The 15,161-nt window shown below is 41.5% G+C and overlaps 1 long non-coding RNA gene across 1 annotated transcript; it reads right to left on the bottom strand.

Annotated features, from left to right (window-relative positions):
- Nucleotides 1-3,906: 3,906 nt before the first annotated feature.
- On the bottom strand, nucleotides 3,907-6,283 carry LOC131828028 (uncharacterized). Its single transcript, XR_009352195.1, has 3 exons — nucleotides 6,225-6,283; nucleotides 4,802-4,861; nucleotides 3,907-4,013 (listed from the first exon to the last, which is right to left on the bottom strand). It is a non-coding gene; the product is annotated as an uncharacterized LOC131828028 (long non-coding RNA).
- Nucleotides 6,284-15,161: the final 8,878 nt, after the last annotated feature.

Raw genomic sequence — 15,161 nt, 5'->3', positions numbered from 1 at the left:
ACCCTGGCCTACCATAAAAGAGACACCCACCAAATAACTCCCTCCATTTTTCATGTCGCTCAAGTTAAAAATCTTGGAATCCTCCTTTGTTCCTCTCTTCCTATCACATCCCACATCCCATCCATTATTCGCAAAATCCCATCAGTTTGACCTTTAAACATATGCAGAATCTGACTACTTCTTGCCCCTTCCACCATCACCACCCTGATCTGAGCCACTGTTGCCTCTCCTGAATGATGACAACAGCCTCTGCTGGTCTCTGCACTTTCAGGCCTTGTCCTCCCACTGATCCTGTAAAAACTTACAGCAGATGTTTTTATTAGCTACTCAAAACAGTCCAATAGCATCTTTTCTCAAAGGAAAAGTACAGTGCCCAGAAGGACCCTCCAGGTTCCTATAACCAGTCTGTCATCTCCACCTCACACCTCTGCTCCAGCCACACTGGCCTCCTTGGTGTTTCTTAAACATGCCATGTGTGCTCTGCCTCAGGACCTTTGCACTACTCCTTTGCCTGGCATATCCAGCCTCAAATGTCTGCACTGCTCACTCTCTAAACCTTTCAAGCCTTTAACCAAATGTCACCTTCTCAGTAATGCCCTCCCAAGACACGGGAGCAATTATTACAACCAGCCCACACCCTGCCTTTCCCAAAGCATTCTCTCTACTATTTCCCAAAATTTGTCATCACCATACGCTATATAATGTACTTTTAAATTTTGGTTATTGTCTGTGCCTTCATTCCTCTAGAGTGTAAGCTCCATTAGGGCAAAAACTTGTGTGTGTGTTTTTCATGGAAGTAATCCTAGCACAGAAGTAGGCACTCTGTAAAAACATATGACATCACTGAACAAATAAATAAAGTGAATGAATGGATACTTTCCCAACTATACCCAATGTCTGATAGCACTTGGTGACTAAGCCCTACTCTCCAGCTAACAGGGTCTGTCTTAAGAGCCCCCCACCCCAGGGGGATCAGGCTGCCTACTGGTCTCTGGTTCCCCAGCCTGATACTGAGCCCCAGAAGTGAAGCAATGTCCCCTTGCTGACAGTGGCTCCTCACAGATGCCCTCAGAAAGGGCCCCAGACCATCCCCCATGATCTTAGGACCTGGGTCTCTGGAGAGTCTTGGACATGCCAAAGTCTTGCCAAGAACATTCATGCTGTACTGAGGGAAACCTTCAGCGCCTGCCTGCCCCCTTTGGTGTTCCATAATACTTCAAGAAAGCTCATTAAGTGGCCATTCCCTAGGTTATATCTCTCCAGCAGAAAAATGTTAAAATCCCCATTTATTAATAGAAAGTTTGATTGGCTTAGAATCATATAATCACAGAATATTAAAAGTGGACCTTATAAATCAAGGGCTCTTAATCTTTATGTGTCCCGGAGCCCTTTAGAAGTCTGATGAAGCATAAAAACCCCTTCTGAGACTCATGCGTTTAAAGGTATAATCGAAAAAAGCAGAATCACAGGGAAACCTAGGACATTGGTATGTAGCTATCAAGCTATTTCTAAAACCCGGTGACGGGTGTGAAACAGTGTAAACGTAATTAACGCCACTAAATTATACACTTAGAAATGGTTAAAAATGGCAACTTCTGTGTTCTATATTTTTAGCATGATAACAAAATACTGTGAATTCTGTGATGTAGTAATATGCATTAAATAACAAGATCTAGCCATGAGTCTCTTTACTATAATTTCAAAGCAGTAAAGGGGATAAGTGGTATTTGGAAATATCTGTAACTCCCATCATGTGAAATGAAAATACCTGCGATTTCCGTTGATAAGAAAGTCACAGATAGGGGTGCCTCGGTGGCTCAGTGGGTTAAAGCTTCTGCCTTAGAATGGCCACAGTCGCCAAACTATGGAAAGAACCAAGATGCCCTTCAACAGACGAATGGATAAGGAAAATGTGGTCCATATACACTACGGAGTATTATGCCTCCATCAGAAAGGACAAATACCCAACTTTTGTAGCAACATGGACGGGACTGGAAGAGATTATGCTGAGTGAAATAAGTCAAGCAGAGAGAGTCAATTATCATACGGTTTCACTTATTTGTGGAGCATAACAAATAGCATGGAGGACATGGGGAGATGGAGAGGAGAAGGGAGTTGGGGTAAATTGGAAGGGGAGATGAATCATGAGAGACTATGGACTTTGAAAAACAATCTGAGGGGCTTGAAGTGGTGGGGGGGTAGGAGGTTGGGGTACCAAGTGGTGGGTATTACAGAGGGCACGGATTGCATGGAGCACTGGGTGTGGTGAAAAAATAATGAATACTGTTATGCTGAAAATAAATTAATTAATTTTTTTAAAATACCGCTTCTGCCTTAGGCTCAGGTCGTGATCCCAGGGTCCTGGGTTCAAGCCCCACATCAGGCTACCTGCTCAGCAGGGAGCCTGCTTCCCCCTCTTTCAGTCTCTCTGCCTACCTCTCTGCCTACTTGTGATCTTTGTCTGTCAAATAAATAAATAAAATATTTTAAAAAAAGAAAGAAAGAAAGAAAGAAAGAAAGTCACAGATACTGCAAACAAGACTGTGGTTTATTGCTTCTGTTTATAATTGAGGGAAATACTAAATTTCAGTTAGAGGTTAGTGAAAAGAAAAACAGAATGAAAAATTCCTGTTGCATAGACCTTGTTGCTCTACCTGTTCCCTTTCAAGATGAAAAGTCTATGATGAGAAGCCTCAGAAGTTTAAGTCCCAGGCCCCCAACTCCAGACAGGACGCTTAGTGTCACAGGTCAGCTCTGGATAGAGGGGGACCTTGAAGTCTCCCGAGTCATTTTGTTTACGTCCAGGAAGGAGTCAAGTAAGGGGACGTTAGCTGTCTCTCTGTGACCTTAAGGATCACCCTCAAAAACCTCTCTGAGTATTGATTCCACTACCGAGACCTAAGACATATTTTTCAGTCTTTGTATTTGAGTTTCCTCATGTGTAAACTGAGAGCAGTAATCTGCGCTTACCACCCTGGGTTGTCGTGGGTGTTACATGAAATAGTACATTTAAAGCTCCTCTCTGGACACCTGGCATGCTGTTTAAGATAGATAAATCCGTATTAAATTCCCTCCTGGTACCTTGGCCCTCAGTTCTTTCTCATGCTAACAGGTAAGCTGTCCATTCAGCTAGGAGGGTTCAAGGTCTGGGATTCTGGTAGAGGCAACTGCCTACATTTAACAATTATATTGTATTTCACTAGAGGCTTGCTTTTACTACAGTAGCCTGACCTCCATGGCCTCCCTCCCCATCAAAGGAGGGGCTGCCGCAGACTCTGGAAAGAATGCCTTCAGAGGGGTGCCTGGATGGCTCAACCGGCTGAGGTGGGGCTCTTGGTTTCAGCTAGGGTCATGATCTCAGGGTCCTGGGATTGAGCCCACACCCGGCTCCAGGATGAGCAGGGAGTCTGCCTCTCTCCCTCTCTTTCTGCCCCTCTCCCCACTCACGCATGCACTCTCTCTAAAATAAAAAATCTTAAAAAAAAAAAAAAGTATTTGGATTCTCATGGCTTTTTTTGTCGGGGAAGACAGAGGAAAACCCGAGTTGGGTAAGGGTGGCCACTCACGACTCTCGCCCAAGGGGCACACCCTGGACAGATGATCTCTCTCGTTCTGTCTTAATCAGCAGGTCACTGCAGAAGGGTCAGGGCAAACTAGACATGAGCCTGCCTCTGGAAATACTCAGCGTATTAAGGTGAAACTTTTACTGAATTCACAGGAAAAAAAAAAAAAAAAAAAAAACTAAGCCGACTAGATAAATTATCTGTGAGGGGGGAGAGCAGTAGATACCGGAAGTGTGTCCATTTTGCACCTGTGAGCTATGTGAAGGAGGCTCTGATGGGGACCCCGGCACTCAGGGAGTGGGTGGAGCATTCAGCGGGGACTTGGGGGCCCAACAGCACGAGGTAAGAGAGGGACGGCGCCCCCTTCTCTTCACAGCCTGCTCTTTCTTCCATCTGCGCCACTTCCGTCCTCCCGTCTCCATCCTCTTCCCGATCCAGGACCGCTGAATCCTGTGGCACCCCGGGCAAAGTGAAAATGTGAGATCAGGGCGCCTGGGTGGCTCAGTGGGTTAAAGCCTCTGCTTTCGGCTCAGGTCATGATCCCAGGGTCCTGGGATCGAGCCCCGCATCGGGCTCTCTGCTCAGCAGGGAGCCTGCTTCCTCCTCTCTCTCTGTCTGCCTCTCTGCCTACTTGTGATCTCTGTCTGTCAAATAAATAAATAAATCTTTAAAAAAAAAAAAAAAGAAAGAAAGAAAATGTGAGATCAGAAATTGTTCAACAAAAATTGCTGAAAATGTTCAAGATGGCAAAAGCAGAGCACTGAACCAAGCGCGGGGCCTTCGTGAGAGCCGAGGGACCAGGTGCCCCTTTATGGGGTCCCCCATGCACACAGCGCCCCCTGTCTCTCCCTCTCTGCCGGTGCCTCATTTCTCATGCATCTGTCTCTCTCTTGGAGATGGCACTTCCCCCGATCTCCCCCATACGGACATTATTAGGACTCTAAACTCCAGGATGATTGGGCTGCAGAAGACCCTAGAGGCCAGGCACTCCGTTTTCCACCCCAAGAAACCAAGAGGTTGGCTAAGGGATGACCACAGGGACATACGGATTGCGCCTTGTTTTTCTGCCCCTTACTACTCCCTTAAGGGAGCCCCTTACTCCTCTCTTTCAGCAAGTTTTCTAATTAAACCCATCTAGGGGGTTCCTTTTGTCTCACTGCACCAGACTACACAAAGAACTAAGGGAAAAGAAGACAAAGCCCAGAGATAAAAATAGTCTTAAACAATCAGCAAATTACCGTATTGAAACTATTTCCCCTTATGGTAGAACCAGGAGTTGCATAGTCCAGGAGACATCGCTTTGTAGAAACGGAGAGAGGAACGATTGAAAGGAAAAAAAAAAAAAAAAAAAAGCATGCAATTGCAATTCAGCTCTTGCAAAATTTTGCTTGGTCAACCGGTATTTGTCCAACACTGTTGGGTATGTTAATGATATAGCAATAAATAAGGCAAAGCTTCTGATCTTAAGGGCCCCTTGAGAAAGTCAGATTGTAGAACAGGACAACAAAAAAGTATTTTTTTAAGAAAGCAGGCTATTGGGGCGCCTGGGTGGCTCAGTGGTTAAGGCCTCTGCCTTTGGCTCGGGTCATGATCCCAGGGTCCTGGGATTGGGCCCTGCATCGGGCTCTCTGCTCAGCGGGGAGCCTGCCTCCTCCTCCTCCTCTCTCTCTCTCTCTCTCTCTCTCTGCCTCTCTGCCTACTTGTGATGTGTCAAATAAACAAATAAAAATCTTTAAAAAAAAAAAAAGAAATAAAGAAAGCAGGCTATTAAACTGTGTATACCTGTGTCATTAATTTTGTTTTTAAAGATATTGCAGTGAAATTCACCTAAGTCATCCCTAAAAAGTTATTTCACTGGCTAATAAAATTGTAGGTCCCTCTATTTTTCTCAGATTTTAATGTAATTTTCATTCTTTGTTGTATTTGTAATACATATTATATTTATGAGACAAAATTTTTTTGTTTTAAACTTTCTTATTTACATCACTAACAAACCATTCTCTGATTTTTGGCCATACCTTTGCTTATTTATTTATTTTATTCATTCATTCATTTATATAATCAAGAAACATTATTATTTTCAAGCATACAACACAGCGATTCAACCTTCGTATACATTGCAAAATGATCACCTCAGTAAGTCTAGTTGCCATCTATCCCCGTGCAAAGTTAATACAATATTATCGACCATGTTCTCCCAGCTGCACATTACCTCCCCATGACTTGTTTTAAAACTGAAAGTTTGTGCTTCTTGATCCCCTTCGTCCATTTTGCCCACACCCCCCAAAGGCCCCTCCTCTCTGGCAAACACCAATCTATTTCCTGTATTATGAGTCTGGTTTTGTTCTGTTTGATTTGTTTTTTAGATTCCACATATAAGTGAAATTGTATGTTAGTGAGACCAAAAAAATTAATGTTTATACCTTTTGACAATGTATAGAGAGTTTTTGTGACCACATTCGCTAAAGAAGTGATCTTAAATATGAATAAATTTTGATAATTACAGTATTATTATAATAGTGGAAAATGGGCAACATTTGTTTAAAATCCTTCCTGGAGTGTTCTTGAATGATCTCAAAATGCAGCTACTACAATTTAGAGATAGAACCACTAGGTGGCACTAGGGACTCTCTGACTTGTGAGTTCAACTCCCAAGATTACTAGGCAAGTCTTCAGAGGCCAGTGCTGGTGGAAGGGTCATTGAGAATCTTCCTCACAGTGAAGTCACAATGTTACCCCTCCCCAGCCCTGTAAAAAAACAAAAACAAAAACAAAACCCACTTTTAAAAATAAGTCATTTTTTTAAAAGATTTTATTTATTTGACAGAGAGAGAAATCACAAGTAGAGAGGCAGGCAAAGAGAGAGGGGAAAGCAGGCTCCCCATTGAGCAGAGATCCTGATGCGGGGCTCTGTCCCAGGACCCTGAGATCATGATCCGGGCCGAAGGCAGAGGCTTAAGCCACTGAGCCACCCAGGTGCCCTGAAATAAATCATTTTAAAAAGTAAAAGAGCAAAGATGTATGTACACAGTAGCAAAAAATGTGAAACAACCCAAAAGTCCATCTGAAGGGGGTTGGTTACATATATTTGATACTAATGGTGAAAATCTGCATTGACATGGAAAGATGTTCATTATAAATCATTTTTAAATGAAAAGAAAGCAGACTGCAGAGCACTAATATGAATGATAATTTGTTATAAAAACACATCTAGAGGGGTGCCTGGGTGGCTCAGTTGGTTGGGCATCTGCCTTTGGCTGGGATCATGCTCTTGGGGTCCTGGGATGGAGCCCCACATTGGGTTCCCTGCTCGGTGGGGAGTCTGCTTCCTCTTCCTCTGTCCCTCCACCCCCACTCATGCTCTCTTGCTCTCTTTCTCAAATAAATACATAAATTATCTTTTTAAAAATTATTTTAAATAGAAGCACATCTAGAGTCAGATGGTCTGGGGTCGAATCCCAGCTATTAGCTGTGTGATCCTGAGCAAGTTTCTCAGCCTCCTGGACTTCATTTGTCAAGTGGGAATGATAGTACTACCTCGCTGAGTTTTGGTGAGGATTAAATTCAGCAGGACAGGGAAAGCTCTGAGAACAGGACCTGGCATATACTAAGCTCCTGGCAGGTGTTTGTGACTATTATTAATTACAGTGGTCCCACTGCCTTATTACATGTCCATTATATCTATATGTGGACACAGGTATTTTCTAGAAGGATAAGTATCAAAATGTTACAATGGCTTTAATATTTGGGTAGTGAAATTATAGGTGATATTTTAATTAAAGCTCTCAATAGCTTGGGGGAAAAATTCTGATGGTGGCTCTCTATGCTCAAATACAAGAGATCTCAAATGACAACCTCCCATACCATATTTCTAAAACAAACTGAAAGTTTTTTTAATTTTTTTCATTTAGTAACAAGTAAATCAGTGTTTTAAAATAGATGCTACAAGGTAACCCTCTAAAAATTTCCCGTTCTTGTTTTACTAAAATTTGATCCCACCTTTCCTCTTATCAGAGCTTTTGTTGACAGTTTCTTCATACCCACTCTTTTTTTTTTTTTTTTTTTTTAAGATTTTTTGTGGGAGGGGCGCCTGGGTGGCTCAGTGGGTTAAGCCTCGGCCTTCGGCCTTCGGCTCAGCTCATGATCCCAGGGTCTGGGAATCAAGCCTCGCATCGGGCTCTCTGCTCGGCGGGAAGCCTGCTTCCCTTCCTCTCTCTCGTGAGCTCGGTCTGTCAAATTAAAAAAAAACAAATAAATAAATAACTTTTTTTTTTTTAAAGATCTTATTTATTTATTTGACAGACAGAGATCACAAGTAGGCAGAGAGGCAGGCAGAGAGAGAGAAGAAGGGAAGCAGAGTCCTGGGATCATGACCTAAGCTGAAGACAGAAGCTTTAACCCACTGAGCCACCCAGGCGCCCCATATACCTACTCTTAATTCTAGCTTGTCACTGTTGGACCCTCCCTTCTAGCCAGGATGACTCCAGAACCAGCAGCTACACGTCTTTCTTCTGCGCACCCCTTCCAGCCCTCCAGCTGGGCTACACAGGGTTCCTCCAGCTCTGTTCCTATTGCTTTTCTTCCTACCATAGGCCCCAAGCTCCTCCTCATTTGAGAAGTCCCCCAGTTAGGTTCCCGCCAGTCACACCATTTCTCCCCCCTTTTACCACCACTTCCCTTTTGGCTCCTTTTAGATAAAAAGAACAGCTCCTCCTCCTCCTTTGCCTGCCCATTCTTCAAACCACCTTCCTTTTTTTTCTTTTTTTCTTTTTTTTTTTTTTTTTTTTGGCCTCTTTGCCTAGTGTCCTCATCCCAAGGACGAAGCACTTCTCAGCCCCTTGCCCCTTAGGGTTTTTTCTTGGCAACCTTGCCAATTCTTTCAAAACCCAAGATTAAAATGTCAAAACCCGGATGTACACCAGAACATTCTGTTTGAAGAATTAAGAGCAAATTAAACTGCTTTCATAACCACAATTTGTGGTACTGGCTTTCATTGCACACCACTCCATTGTTAACATAACACCTGATACTGGTGATTGAATTCGTTAGCGTCTTACCTCTAAGCCCACATCGTCCATACTAAAAACAACTAAATGGCCTTCAGAGAGTAGCGTCTCCATCTGAACCTTTAGAAGTCAGCTCATTCTTAGCCGCAAAGAGAAGTCCAAACTCAAGTTCGCTCCCTCTGATGATTCGAAACGGCCCACATTTTGCTGACACAGAATATGACGCGGCAGATGGTGATTCTGGCATAAGGCAATTGTCTGCAGTGGCTTTGTGATTAAAGTGACCGGAAACAACTACTACTACAATTTTTTTTTATATGACACAAAAAGCAGCTACAAAATTTAATTAACAAAAATGTATATTGCAGGTCAGATTATGGTACAATTTTGTAAGAAGAAAATGCAGTAAATAACTTCTGATTGTACTCTAACCAGCCTTAACAATTGTGACTGGTTTTATAAAGTGATTTTAGAATCAGCTTTTTTTTTTTTAGATTTTATTTATTTATTTGACAGACAGAGATCACAAGTAGTCAGAGAGGCAGGCAGAGAGAGAGGAGCAGAGAGCTGAGCAGAGAGCCTGATGCGGGGCTCAATCCCAATACCCTGGGATCCTGACCTGAGCAGAAGGCAGAGACTTTAACCAACTGAGCCACCCAGGCACCCCTAAAATCAGCTTTATTGTGTTTCATGTTTAAATCAAAAATTTGTCTCAAGGTTCAAGGTTGCTTTGTCTTTAACTCAAAGCTCACTGGGTGTATTCATTCATCAAACATCAGCTCAGAACTGATGGCCACTGGGGCGCCTAGCTGGCTCAGTGTGCCTTCGTAGGCCTTCAGCTCAGGTCATGCATGATCCCAGGGTCCTGGAATCAAGCCAAGATATCACATCGGGCTCCCTGCTTAGTGGGAAGCCTGCTTCTCTTTCTCCCACTCCCCCTGCTTGTGTTCCCTCTTACTGGGTCTCTCTGTCAAATAAATAAATAAAATATTTTAAAAATTAAAAAAAAAAAAAAAAAGAACTAATGACCAGCATAGTGGGGGGAGCAGGGCAGGGAGAGGGAGGAGGGGGCTACAAAAGCAGAAGATACAGTTTCCACTGTCAAGGACTTTATAATTTACTTAGAGAGCAAACTATGCACATAAAATAACTCATGGAAAAATTTGAAAGCAACACAATTAAGTGTAATGATGTTGGGGAGGTGTTTTTTGTTTTTTTTTCCCAAGACCTTTAAACATGAGCCACCAGATAAAATACAAGACCACCAGTAAAATTTGAATTTCACAAACAACAGATAATTTTTAGTTAAACATGGCCCATGCTAAAAAGAAGAGGAAAAGGCATCTGTTATTTGTCTGAAATTCAAGTTAAGCGGGCATCCTTTATTATTGTATTACTGCTTGCCAAGACTGGCAACACTGAACTTGAGGTATGTGGGCCACAGAGAGGATCCTAACAGAGTGCAGTTGGTCAGATAAGCTTCCTACAGAATGTGAGTTTTTAGCCAACTGCTGACGGAAGCAGTGGATGGAAACAGAAGACATTCCAAATGTGGGAAGTGCGTGCTCATGGCACTGAAATAGAGATGAGCAAGTAATTCCTGGTTAGGATGGTAACCAGATTAGCTTAGCAGAAAAGATAGTTTCAAGATGAACGAGAACACTGAAAACCACTGGTGCGAGGGGGTCCATTCTTTTTTTTTTTTTTTTAAGACTTTATCTATTTATTTGACAAACAGAGATCACAAGTAGGCAGAGAAGCAGGCAGAGAGGGGGCTGGAGGAAGCAGGCTCCCCTCTAAGAAGAGAGCCCGATGCAGGGCTCGATCCCAGGACCCTGAGATCCTGACCTGAGCTGAAGGCAGAGGCCTAACCCATTGAGCCACCCAGGTGCCCCGAGTGGATCCATTCTTAACTGGATTTCTTTCTATGGAGTTTGTTTAAAGAACAGTATTTATACTTCCCAATCAATGAGAACTTTTTTTTTTTAACAGGGGTGTTACAATTTGCATTTTGCTGTTACATATCTCAAAGATCAAAAATGTCTTTGAATTACATACATATATATAACATGTATATTACATATTGCATATACATATAGCATATATTTAATATATATAATTATATATATATACATATATATATATGTATATATATATGTGGTTTGTTAAAACAAAACTCAATTGAGTACATTTTAAAGATCAAGGAACCACGAATCAGGCAGCATCCAATCTAGCAGATGGAAAGACCCTCAAGGATTCTATACAAAACGAGAAAGACTTGTATGGCCAGAAAGAAGCAACAAGGAAGCTATACTAAGTGGAAAAAGCATGTGTGGTTCATCAAGATTACTTTCCCTTAGGAAATGGCAGGGATTTATCTATTGGGCAGATTACCTAACCAGCACCGATCAGGCCATTCCTGAATGACTGGTTTAAGATTCCATTTCTGGGACAACCGAAACTATAATTAAGTCTCAGTTTGGTGACATGGAGCTTAGCATATATCATTCCATTTTGGACCTGTTTCCTTTTTTTAAACAGATCCCATTGGCTTCCAAGAGTAGGATGGGGGGGGGGGGGGCAGTTGTTGTGTGAGGGTTAGCAGGGTAGAGGGAGGAGAGGGATGAGTCCTAAAGAGATCTGTATAATAAAAAGAGCAAGCTAGGGAGTAGAAAGACTGGAGCCTGCAGTGTACTCATTGGTGTAGGGAAACAAGTCTGGGGAGAAGAGAAATATTGGGAAAAAACCTCTTGTCCTTCCACTTTCAAACATAAAATTCTTGTACCTATCAATTCCTTTTCTAAAAATCTATTAAAAGCTCTAGAATGGGGGCACCTGGGTGGCTCAGTCAGTTAAGCGTCTGCCTTCAGCTCAGGTCATGATCCCAAGGTTCTGGGATCAAGCCCCACATTGGGCTCCCAGCTCAGCAGGAAGCCTGCTTCTCCCTCTCCCACTTCCCCTGCTTGTGTTCCCTCTCTCGCTGTGTCCTTCTGTCAAATAAATAAATAAAATCTTTGGCGGGGCAGGGGGACAAGCTCCAGAATGTATGGTTAAGTGAAGAAAGCAACATTTAGAAAAGTTGTATACCATGCCGCAGCTTATATGAGAACAAAGGATACAAATATATTTGCTTTTACTAAATAAATATATATGAATGTATTTTCAAACAACAGAAGAACAACCACAAAGTAAAAATAACAATATCTACCTGGGGAAGTGGAAAATGAAATAAGGAGGAGAAGAAACAAACAGAAACTAGACTTTTTTTTTTTTTTGAAAGGTTTTTATTTATTTATGACAGAGAGATAGTGAGAGAAGGAACACAAGCACAGGGGAGCTGGAGAGGGAGAAGCAGGCTCCCTGCTGAGCAGAAAGCTCATATGGGGCTCATGACCCGAGACGAAGACGAGACGAGACGAAGACGAGACGAGACGAAGACAGACGCTTAACTGACTGAGCCACCCAGATGCCCCGAAACTAGACTTCTTAAGATGGGCCTTGTTTGGTAGATTTAACTTTGGGATCGTGTAGATGTTTAAATAATTCATAAGGCAAAAAAATGAAAGGAAACAAATCAAAAAAATGAAAGGAAACAAATCAAAGTAAATGTGTGTCCAGTTGGTGGCAAAACCACCAGAGAGAAACCATTCTAAGTGACTTGAAAACAGAGTGATTTCCTTGACATCCTCTGTGAGATACAGCCTCCGGATAAGGATGAAAGAAGCTGTGAAAAACAAAACAAAAACAAAAACATAAAAACTAATAAGGAACTCTTTGAAATGTTGAAGTTTATACGGTTGGTATCTGAGATTGTCATGTGTATAACCTGAGATAAAGCAAATGAGTAAAAATCCTGTAGTCGTGAATTTGAAAATGATGCATTTTAGCTACAAAACCAAAATAAAAACTGTATTTCTTAGTTTTGTCTGATGGAATGTTCTAGAAACAATGGCCAAAAACGTAGCAATGAGCACGGTAGTGCCCAAATTGTGATCTTGAAATACTAGATCACGTAGTTGAAATACTACTTCCCTAAAAGAGATAAGGGGTTCTTATAAAGAACTAATTCTAGGGGCAGGAGAAATACAAGATGAGCTTGAACATTTTGTCATATCAGACGACAGAGAAGCTATCAAAGACTGCAGAATCATATCAAAACGACTCTGGAGACAATTTAAAGGGGCTCCCACTGACCAAAGATGAGCATCTATATGAACATACCATATAATTAATATTAATAATATAATTCATCAATATGAATTAGAACAGCAAAAAAATTTAAATACATCAACTACATTTATTTCATAATTTTATAAAGATAGTGAAGCAAAATTAAACTATTAATCACTATTGAAGGATATTAGTGAGACAACTTATTATTTGGAAAATTGATAAAGGGAGATAATCAAACATTTATCCTGCCTTTCCTATATAAACTGTACACTATGTAACCAAATAGTAGTCCCGCTAAGAAATGAAGAGTGAATAACAGAATTAGAAGATCACTATTCTGCAACCCCGAATAAATTAATGGATCTAGGCATGCACCTTCAATGGCTGCTGACATTACAAAGAGAGACAACTAGACATCAGGTACTTCCAGATGGAAGGACGTGACCCACAAAGGGGTCCTGCTGAAAACTCAAAGCTGCTTTGGAGAAAGATCCAGCTACCTGTTCCCAAGAACCATAGGAGATGAAGGAAAAATGCTCCATAGTCTCAGTGAACCACTAGCAAAATTCAGATGACCATTTTTTCCCATATTGGCAAAAGGAAAAAAACAAAGGTAGAATGAAAATAACTGGATTAAAAAGGATTTAAGACACATACTAATAATCACAATTATGGACTTTATTTGGATCCAGATTCAAACAAGTAAATGGATTTTTTAAAAATTGTGATCTTTATGAGAAAATTAGGAAATTGAATGGTGGTTTGATAGTTGACATTACCATATTTTCATTAAGTTTAATATGTGACAGTGGTATTATAGTTATTTAAAAACATGAGGCTTCTCTTTATCTTTTAGGTACATATACCAAGATATTTATGCTCAGAACATACAAAATCTGAGATTTGCTTCAAATGAAATCTAGGGAGAGATGTAAAATATAAAATTACTTCAGATTGGCCGTAAAGTGATCATCAGTGAAGCTGGGAAATGAGCACAGGAGAGGTTCACGCACTTTCTCTCTGTATTTTTACATGTTTGAAATATTCCTTTTTTTTTTTTAAGATTTTATTTATTTATTTGAGAGAGATCACAAGCAGGCAGAGAGTCAGGCAGAGAGAGAGGAGGAAGCAGGCTCCCTGCCGAGCAGAGAGCCCCCCAATGTGGGGCTCGATCCCAGGACCCTGAGATCATGACCTGAGCCGAAGGCAGCGGCTTAACCCGCTGAGCCACCCAGGCGCCCCCGAAATATTCTTTAATAAAAAGTTTTTTAAATCTATATTGTGCACCAATAAACAACTCTTATTTATTGAACACTTAATATGAGTTTTTTTTATTTGACCCAGGCAACAACTTTGTGAGGTAGGTACTATTAGCGATAAGGAAACTGAGGCAGAGAGTTAACGAAGATATTGAAGATTCCACAGCCAAGACAAAGGTTCAAATTCACCATATTAACCACCATCCTGTAAGTGGGTTTTCTGCTTCATAATGGTGCTGAGTCCTGGATCTGGGTTTACATGAACCGAAAACAGAGGCTGTCCTTGGGGACAGCTGACATCTGGGTATCAGTCACTAAAAAAAATGTTAAATCTCCAAAATACATAACCAGAGTCATTAGGGATAACAACAGCTTGTCTAAGCCATGTCAAGGAAAAATGCATCCCCACCTCTGTTGGTAATCAAAAGCCTATTTAAACCAATACATTATCCCCAGAAAAGTATTTACTGAGCTTTCAAGGAATGAAAAAGACAGGCAAAAAGACTTATGGTCCTTAAGGGAGTATGAATTTGAATATGAAAATCTGAATGATGGAGAGCAGTAGCCTGTCCCTTAGATCCCCCGATGTCTGAAGGTTGGTCCATTTCCAGTAGCAATCAAAAGATGCCGGCAGTGGCCAGCTGGCCCACCTGGAAGACCATCTGGAGGACAGGGACGTGCTGGCCACATACTGCCTGGGCTGATCCCAGCCCTGGCTTGTCTGTTCATTTTCACAGGACCTGCAGAACCGTGACGTGAGGTTAAAGAGGAGCGACACCACTCCAACTCACCCACAACTTCAAAGAAATTTAAGGGTCTCATTGAGATAGTAAAGAGGACTTTTCAGCAACAGAATGAGTCCAACTGAGAGTGACTTATTACCAAGTTTTTAAAAATTTGCCTGGAGAGCATCCCTGGTCTAATTTAAGGCCAATATTATCTTTTCCCCCGAATGTAACTCAGGAAAGCTATCTTTATCATTCTGCTTGTATCTAACAACCCAGACATTAAGTCTCTGACATGAATATATAGCTTTGAGGTTGAGAAACGTTATCTCCCCTAAACCTTCTGTCCTGGGAGGAAATCACTTTTTATACAGCAAGACACCAGCCTAATGCTTTACTTTTTTCTGAGAAACAATGATACAATATTCACAAGGA

The sequence above is a fragment of the Mustela lutreola genome, chromosome 3 (genome assembly GCF_030435805.1).
Source record: "Mustela lutreola isolate mMusLut2 chromosome 3, mMusLut2.pri, whole genome shotgun sequence".
In the NCBI taxonomy this organism is placed as follows: domain Eukaryota; kingdom Metazoa; phylum Chordata; class Mammalia; order Carnivora; family Mustelidae; genus Mustela; species Mustela lutreola.
Note: the sequence above shows the minus strand (reverse complement) of the source record. Positions and strands in the feature narration are given on the sequence as shown.